Source organism: Oncorhynchus gorbuscha, linkage group LG22, assembly GCF_021184085.1.
Source record: "Oncorhynchus gorbuscha isolate QuinsamMale2020 ecotype Even-year linkage group LG22, OgorEven_v1.0, whole genome shotgun sequence".
NCBI classification, from domain to species: domain Eukaryota; kingdom Metazoa; phylum Chordata; class Actinopteri; order Salmoniformes; family Salmonidae; genus Oncorhynchus; species Oncorhynchus gorbuscha.
Window position 1 is genome coordinate 13,565,314 of NC_060194.1, and position 8,988 is coordinate 13,574,301.

The window sequence follows — 8,988 nt, forward strand, 5'->3', positions numbered from 1 at the left end:
TGGGCAGCAATCCTTCAAGCTCTGTCAAATTGGTTGTTGATCATAGCTAAACAAACAATTATCAGGTCTTGACATAGACTTTCAAGTAGATTTAAGTCAAAACTGTAACTCGGCCACTCAGGAACATTCACTGTCTTCTTATGCAACCACCCCCATGCTTGAAAATATGGAGAGTGGTACTCAATAATGTGTTGTATTGGATTTTCACTTCGTATTCAGGACAAAAAATGAATTACTTTGCCACATTTTTTTGCAGTATTACTTTAGTGCCTTGTTGCAGACAAGATGCATATTTTGGAATAGTTGTATTATGTACAGGCTTCCTCCTTTTCACTCTGTCAATTAAGTTAATATTGTGGAGTAACTACAATATTGTTGATCCATCCTCAGTTTTCCCCTGTCACAGCCATTCAACTCTGAACCTGTTTCAAAGTCACCATTGGCCTCATTGTTATGCAGGTGAAAGAGGACCCAAAAGCGACTTAACAGAAACAGAGTTTATTCAAGTCCAAACAGAAAACGACAAATCCTGAATCCTTAACAGGAAATGTCCAAACAGGGAATAACAGAAATCCTCTAGTCTGTAGAGGGGAATAACAGGAGAAGCGGCCACAGACTGCAGGTCGCTTCGGGTAGGCGCAGGCCGTAGCTGACAGAGACACCTGCTCACACGCAGCATCTGATGAAGGCAAAAACACGACAGGACAGGGCGATACACAATCACAGCACGGTGAATTCTAAACAAGGAACCGACGGGACAGGAACGGAACACAAAGGAAGAAATAGGGACTCTAATCAGGGGAAAGGATCGGGAACAGGTGTGGGAAGACTAAATGATGATTAGGGGAATAGGAACAGCTGGGAGCAGGAACGGAACGATAGAGAGAAGAGAGAGCGAGAGAGTGAGAGAGGGAGGGGAGAGAGAGGGATAGAAAGAGGGAAAGAACCTAATAAGACCAGCAGAGGGAAACAAATAGAATGGGGAGCACAGGGACAAGACATGATAATAAATGACAAACATGACAGTACCCCCCACTCACCGAGCGCCTCCTGGCGCACTCGAGGAGGAATCCTGGCGGCAACGGAGGAAATCATCGATGAGTGAACGGTCCAGCACGTCCCGAGACGGAACCCAACTCCTCTCCTCAGGACCGTAACCCTCCCAATCCACTAAGTATTGGTGACCCCGTCCCCGAGAACGCATGTCCATGATCTTATGTACCTTGTAAATAGGTGCGCTCTCGACAAGGACGGGAGGGGGGAGGGAAGACGAACGGGGGTGCGAAGAAAGGGCTTAACACAGGAGACATGGAAGACAGGATGGACGCGACGAAGATGTCGCGGAAGAAGCAGTCGCACAGCGACAGGATTGACGACCTGGGAGACACGGAACGGACCAATGAACCGCGGAGTCAACTTACGAGAAGCTGTCGTAAGAGGAAGGTTGCGAGTGGAAAGCCACACTCTCTGGCCGCAACAATACCTTGGACTCTTAATCCTGCGTTTATTGGCGGCTCTCACAGTCTTCCCCGCAGACAAAGGCAGACCGGTAATGAAGTCTAAGGCGATGTGAGACCATGGTCGAGAAGGAATGGGGAGCGGTCTGAGACGACCGGCAGGAGGAGAGTTACCCGACTTAGTCTGCGCGCAGTCCGAACAAGCAGCCACGAAACGGCGCGTGTCACGCTCCTGAGTCGGCCACCAAAAGCGCTGGCGAATAGACGCAAGAGTGCCTCGAACACCGGGATGACCAGCTAACTTGGCAGAGTGAGCCCACTGAAGAACAGCCAGACGAGTGGAAACAGGAACGAAAAGGAGGTTACTAGGACAAGCGCGCGGCGACGCAGTGTGCGTGAGTGCTTGCTTAACCTGTCTTTCAATTCCCCAGACTGTTAACCCGACAACACGCCCATAAGGAAGAATCCCTCGGGATCAGTAGAAGCCACAGAAGAACTAAACAGACGGGATAAGGCATCAGGCTTGGTGTTCTTGCTACCCGGACGGTAAGAAATCACAAACTCGAAACGAGCGAAAAACAACGCCCAACGAGCTTGACGGGCATTAAGTCGTTTGGCAGAACGGATGTACTCAAGGTTCTTATGGTCTGTCCAAACGACAAAAGGAACGGTCGCCCCCTCCAACCACTGTCGCCATTCGCCTAGGGCTAAGCGGATGGCGAGCAGTTCACGGTTACCCACATCATAGTTGCGCTCAGATGGCGACAGGCGATGAGAAAAATAAGCGCAAGGATGAACCTTATCGTCAGACTGGAAGCGCTGGGATAGAATGGCTCCCACGCCTACCTCTGAAGCGTCAACCTCGACAATGAATTGTCTAGTGACGTCAGGAGTAACGAGGATAGGAGCGGACGTAAAACGTTCTTTTAGAAGATCAAAAGCTCCCTGGGCGGAACCGGACCACTTAAAACACGTCTTGACAGAAGTAAGAGCTGTGAGAGGGGCAGCAACTTGACCGAAATTACGAATGAAACGCCGATAGAAATTAGCGAAACCTAAAAAGCGCTGCAACTCGACACGTGACCTTGGAACGGGCCAATCACTGACAGCTTGGACCTTAGCGGAATCCATCTGAATGCCTTCAGCGGAAATAACGGAACCGAGAAAAGTAACGGAGGAGACATGAAAAGAGCACTTCTCAGCCTTTACGTAGAGACAATTCTCTAAAAGGCGCTGTAGAACACGTCGAACGTGCTGAACATGAATCTCGAGTGACGGAGAAAAAATCAGGATATCGTCAAGATAGACAAAAACAAAGATGTTCAGCATGTCTCTCAGAACATCATTAACTAATGCCTGAAAAACAGCTGGCGCATTGGCGAGACCGAACGGCAGAACCCGGTACTCAAAATGCCCTAACGGAGTGTTAAACGCCGTTTTCCACTCGTCCCCCTCTCTGATGCGCACGAGATGGTAAGCGTTACGAAGGTCCAACTTAGTAAAGCACCTGGCTCCCTGCAGAATCTCGAAGGCTGATGACATAAGGGGAAGCGGATAACGATTCTTAACCGTTATGTCATTCAGCCCTCGATAATCCACGCAGGGGCGCAGAGTACCGTCCTTCTTCTTAACAAAAAAGAACCCCGCCCCGGCCGGAGAAGAAGAAGGCACTATGGTACCGGCGTCAAGAGACACAGACAAATAATCCTCGAGAGCCTTACGTTCGGGAGCCGACAGAGAGTATAGTCTACCTCGAGGAGGAGTGGTCCCCGGAAGGAGATCAATACTACAATCATACGACCGGTGAGGAGGAAGGGAGTTGGCTCGGGACCGACTGAAGACCGTGCGCAGATCATGATATTCCTCCGGCACTCCTGTCAAATCGCCAGGTTCCTCCTGAGAAGTAGGGACAGAAGAAACGGGAGGGATGGCAGACATTAAACACTTCACATGACAAGAAACGTTCCAGGATAGGATAGAATTACTAGACCAATTAATAGAAGGATTATGACATACTAGCCAGGGATGACCCAAAACAACAGGTGTAAACGGTGAACGGAAAATCAAAAAAGAAATAGTCTCACTGTGGTTACCAGATACTGTGAGAGTTAAAGGTAGTGTCTCAAATTTGATACTGGGAAGATGACTACCATCTAAGGCAAACATGGGCGTAGGCTTGTCTAACGGTCTGAAAGGAATGTTATGTTTCCGAACCCATGCTTCGTCCATGAAACAACCCTCAGCCCCAGAGTCAATCAAGGCACTGCATGTAGCACCCGAACCGGTCCAGCGTAGATGGACCGACATAGTAGTACAAGATCTAGATGAAGAGACCTGAGTAGTAGCGCTCACCAGTAGCCCTCCGCTTACTGATGGGCTCTGGCCTCTTACTGGACATGAATTAACAAAATGTCCAGCAACTCCGCAATAGAGGCACAGGCGGTTGGTGATCCTCCGTTCCCTCTCCTTAGTCGAGATGCGAATCCCTCCCAGCTGCATGGGCTCAGTCTCAAAGCCAGAGGAGGGAGATGGTTGCGATGCGGAGCAGGGAAACACCGTTGATGCGAGCTCTCTTCCACGAGCCCGGTGACGAAGATCTACCCGTCGTTCTATGCGGATGGCGAGAGCAATCAAAGAGTCCACATCTGAAGGAACCTCCCGGGAGAGAATCTCATCCTTAACCACTGCGTGGAGTCCCTCCAGAAAACGAGCGAGCAGCGCCGGCTCGTTCCACTCACTAGAGGCAGCAAGAGTGCGAAACTCAATAGAATAATCCGTTATGGACCGTTCACCTTGGCATAAGGAAGCCAGGGCCCTAGAAGCCTCCCTACCAAAAACTGAACGGTCAAAAACCCGAATCATCTCCTCTTTAAAGTTCTGGAACTTGTTAGAGCAATCAGCCCTTGCCTCCCAGATAGCTGTGCCCCATTCTCGAGCCCGGCCAGTAAGGAGTGAAATGACGTAAGCAACCCGAGCTCTCTCTCTAGAGTATGTGTTGGGTTGGAGAGAGAACACAATCTCACACTGCGTGAGAAAGGAGCGGCACTCAGTGGGCTGCCCGGAGTAGCAAGGTGGGTTATTAACCCTAGGTTCTGGAGGCTCGGCAGGCCAGGAAGTAACAGGTGGCACGAGACGTAGACTCTGGAACTGTCCAGAGAGGTCGGAAACCTGAGCGGCCAGGTTCTCCACGGCATGGCGAGCAGCAGACAATTCCTGCTCGTGTCTGCCGAGCATGGCTCCTTGGATCTTGACGGCAGTGTAACGAGCGTCTGAAGTCGCTGGGTCCATTCCTTGGTCGGTTCCTTCTGTTATGCAGGTGAAAGAGGACCCAAAAGCGACTTAACAGAAACAGAGTTTATTCAAGTCCAAACAGAAAACGACAAATCCTGAATCCTTAACAGGAAATGTCCAAACAGGGAATAACAGAAATCCTCTAGTCTGTAGAGGGGAATAACAGGAGAAGCGGCCACAGACTGCAGGTCGCCGGGTAGGCGCAGGCCGTAGCTGACAGAGACACCTGCTCACACGCAGCATCTGATGAAGGCAAAAACACGACAGGACAGGGCGATACACAATCACAGCACGGTGAATTCTAAACAAGGAACCGACGGGACAGGAACGGAACACAAAGGAAGAAATAGGGACTCTAATCAGGGGAAAGGATCGGGAACAGGTGTGGGAAGACTAAATGATGATTAGGGGAATAGGAACAGCTGGGAGCAGGAACGGAACGATAGAGAGAAGAGAGAGCGAGAGAGTGAGAGAGGGAGGGGGAGAGAGAGGGATAGAAAGAGGGAAAGAACCTAATAAGACCAGCAGAGGGAAACGAATAGAATGGGGAGCACAGGGACAAGACATGATAATAAATGACAAACATGACACTCATGGTGAAATCCCTGAGCGTTTCCTTCCTCTCCGGGAACTGAGTTGGGAAGGACGCCTGTATCTTTGTAGTGACTAGGTGTATTGATACACCATCCAGTGTAATGAATAACTGTACCATACGCAAAGGGATATTACATGTCTGCTTGTTTTTTTCAACCCATCTACCAATAGGTGTGCTTATTTGCGAGGCATTAGAAAACCTCCCTGGTTTTTGTGGTTGAATCTGTGCTTGAAATTCATTTCTCAACTGAGGGACCTTACAGATAATTGTATGTGTGGGGTACAGAGATGTGGTCATTAAAATATCATGTTAACCACTATTATTGCACACTCCTGAACTTATTGATAAAGGGGATGAATAGTTCAACTTGGACTCAAAACATTTCAGGTTTTCATTTCTTATTCATTTGTAAAAAATAATAATAGTAATAATTCCACTGACATTATGGGCTTATGTAGGCCAGTGACAAAAACATCTAAATTGTATCGATTTTAAATTCAGGCTGTAACACGTCAAAATGTGGAAAAAGTCAAGGGGTGTGAATACTTTGAAGGCACTGTATGTTATAGCAATGTGGTGCTCCTTGACCGCAGAGTCTGACGTGGTACACATGCAACGTCAGAGCAGGGGAACGGGACAAAGGGCCTGTAATGTCACATTGGATTGAGTGTCATATTACTCAGAGATGAGCAGTGTTCATCGTTCCCCTCTTTGACTGTATCTTTGTTGGTGCATGCTCTAGTACATGGTTTCTCAACTCCGGTACTCGATTATCCGTAACAGCACACATTTTTAATGTAGCCCCGGACAAAATGTGAACTTATCAAGGGCTTGATGATTAGTTGACAAGTACAATCATGTGTGCTTGTCCGGGGCCACGAAACATATCTGTACTGTTGGGGGTACTCGAGTACAGGAGTTGGGAAACATGGCATTTGGATACAGTGCATTCGGTAAGTATTCAGACCACTTGGCTTTTTCCACATTTTGTTACATTACAGCCTTATTCTAGACTGGATTAAATACATTTCTCAATCTACACACAATACCCCATAATGACAAAGCAAAAACAGGTTTAGACATTTTTGTATATATATATATATATTTTTAAATTAACTTATTTACATAAGTATTCAGACCCTTTGCTATGACTCGAAATTGAACTCAGGTACATCCTATTCACATTGATCATCCTTGAGACGTTTCCACAACTTGGAGTCCACTTGTGGTAAATTCAATTGATTGGACATGATTTGGAAAGGCACACACCTTCCAGAGTTCCTCTGTAGAGATGGGAGCACCTTCCAGAAGGACAACCATCTCTTCAGCATTCCACCAATCAGGCCTTTAAGGTAGAGTGGCCAGACGGTAGCCACTCTTCAGTAAAACACACAACAGCCCGCTTGGAGTTTGTCAATTAGAAAACCATGAGAAACAAGATTCCATGGTCTGATGAAACCAAGATTGAACTCTTTGGCCTGAATGCCAAGCGTCACATCTGGAGGAAACCTTGCACCATCCCTACAGTGAAGCATGGTGGTGGCAGCATCAGGCTGTGGGGATGTTTTTCAGCGGCAGGGACTGGGAGACTAGTCAGGATCAAGGGAAAGATGAACGGAGAAAAGTACAGAGAGATTCTTGATGAAAACATGTTCCAGAGTGCTCAGGACCTCAGACTGGGGCAAAGGTTCACCTTTTAACAGGACAACGACCATAAGCACACAGCCAAGACAACGCAGGAGCGTCTTCGGGACAAGTCTTTGAATGTCCTTGAGTGGCCAAGCCAGAGCCCGGACTTGAACCCGATCGAACATCTCCGGAGAGACCTGAAAATAGCTGTGCAGCAACGCTCCCCATCCAACCTGACAGAGCTTGAGAGGATCTGCAGAGAAGGATGGGAAAAAAACTCCCAAATACAGGTGTGCCAAGCTTCTAGTGTCATACCCAAGAAGACCCGAGGCTGTAATGGAAGCCAAAGGTGTTCAAAGAACCGGGTCTGAATACTTATGTAAATGTGATAGGTTTATCTTTAACAAAATGTGCTAAAATGTCTAAAACCTTTTGCTTTGTCATTATGGGCTATTGTGTGTAGATTGAGGGGAAAAAACGATTTAATCCATTTTAGAATAAGGCTAACGCAACAAAATGGGGAGAGTCAAGGGGTCTGAAAAATTTCCGAATGCACTGTATACTAGACATTAAGTATCATATTATTCAGATGTACTCATGCAAGTACTGTACATGCCATTGTCATACTATACTTAAACATCTGAGGACCCTGTTATATAGAAAGCAGATTGAAGACCTTTTGATGGCGCTGCAAAATAAATGAACTTAGAATGAAATATTTGATATTTTCAAAACAAACTGATATGATCTCTTGATGCAATATGCCCTGGGCTGTATAATATTGTCATGAAATATTTATTTGATTTATTGAAACTTTATTTAACCAGGAAGGGCTCATTGAGATTTGAAATCCCTTTTTCAAGAGAGTCCTGTCCCAGATAGGCAGCACCAAGTCATTACACAATTACAGAAAGACAACATGAAAAACTACAGGTAATCTATTGAAAAAAACATAGAATTCACAAGAGTATAACAAAATCATAAAACAGCTAATTAAAAACATTGACATATCAGGGACTGGTATGTCACATTTAAAAACACCAATCGGGACAAGTTCTTCCAGTTTAAAAGTATTTTGTAAGGCGTTCCAAGCCGATGGTGCAGAGTACATAAAAGCTATTTTACTAAATTCAGTTTGGACATTTGGAACAGTTAGCGGGATAAACTCCTGCCGAACGAAGCGAGTACCCACCACATTTCTGAACAATAAAAATGGCCAAATAAAATGGTAGTAAACCCAAAATGGCTTTATAAATAAATTGTTCCAGTGACTGAGCCTACGATTGACTAGAGAAGGCCAGCCAACCCTTGTATATGAAGTGCAGTGGTGCGGTAAGGGTTTTGCAGTTTGAAATACATCTCAGTGCTCCATGGTAAAGCGTGTCAATTGATCTCAAACACTGAGCAGAAGCATTCATATATAAAATGTTGCTGATACTAGCCTCCTTCTGGCTTCAAATGAAAAACAGGCCTTATTTCTAAATTAAAATCCCAACTTCAGCTTAAATTCTTTTGTAAGTTGTTGAATATGCAAAATATGCAAATTAAGCCAATGACTTGAGGATTTTTGTTTCCAGTAGCCATCTGATTAGGTTGTAGAGAGGTCAAGCTGAGTGTCAGTACCCAAATGGCCCAGCTCTTACAGCAAAAACTGTTCCCCCATCGCCAGGGGCTTGTTCAGGAGGGTACAATGTTACAGGAAGTTTAGATAAAAATGTAGATGTGTGTAGATAATAACATATGGCCATAGAATGAGAATCATACCAGTTGTGCATCAGATAGTTAAAACAAACTGAATACACCCCAGTAACTACTGTCTTAGCACCGACTAGGTTTGCACTGGGTATGACTTTGGTTTGCTGAATGATCGCAGACTATCAGGAGACAAAAACGTACAAAATATTTATTAAATTTTTTCGAGTATTCACATATCCCAAGGGGATTCAGAATTATGGCCATATAAAAAGTTCAACATACTCACACCCATCCACAACCCCAAAACTGCATATCTAGTTT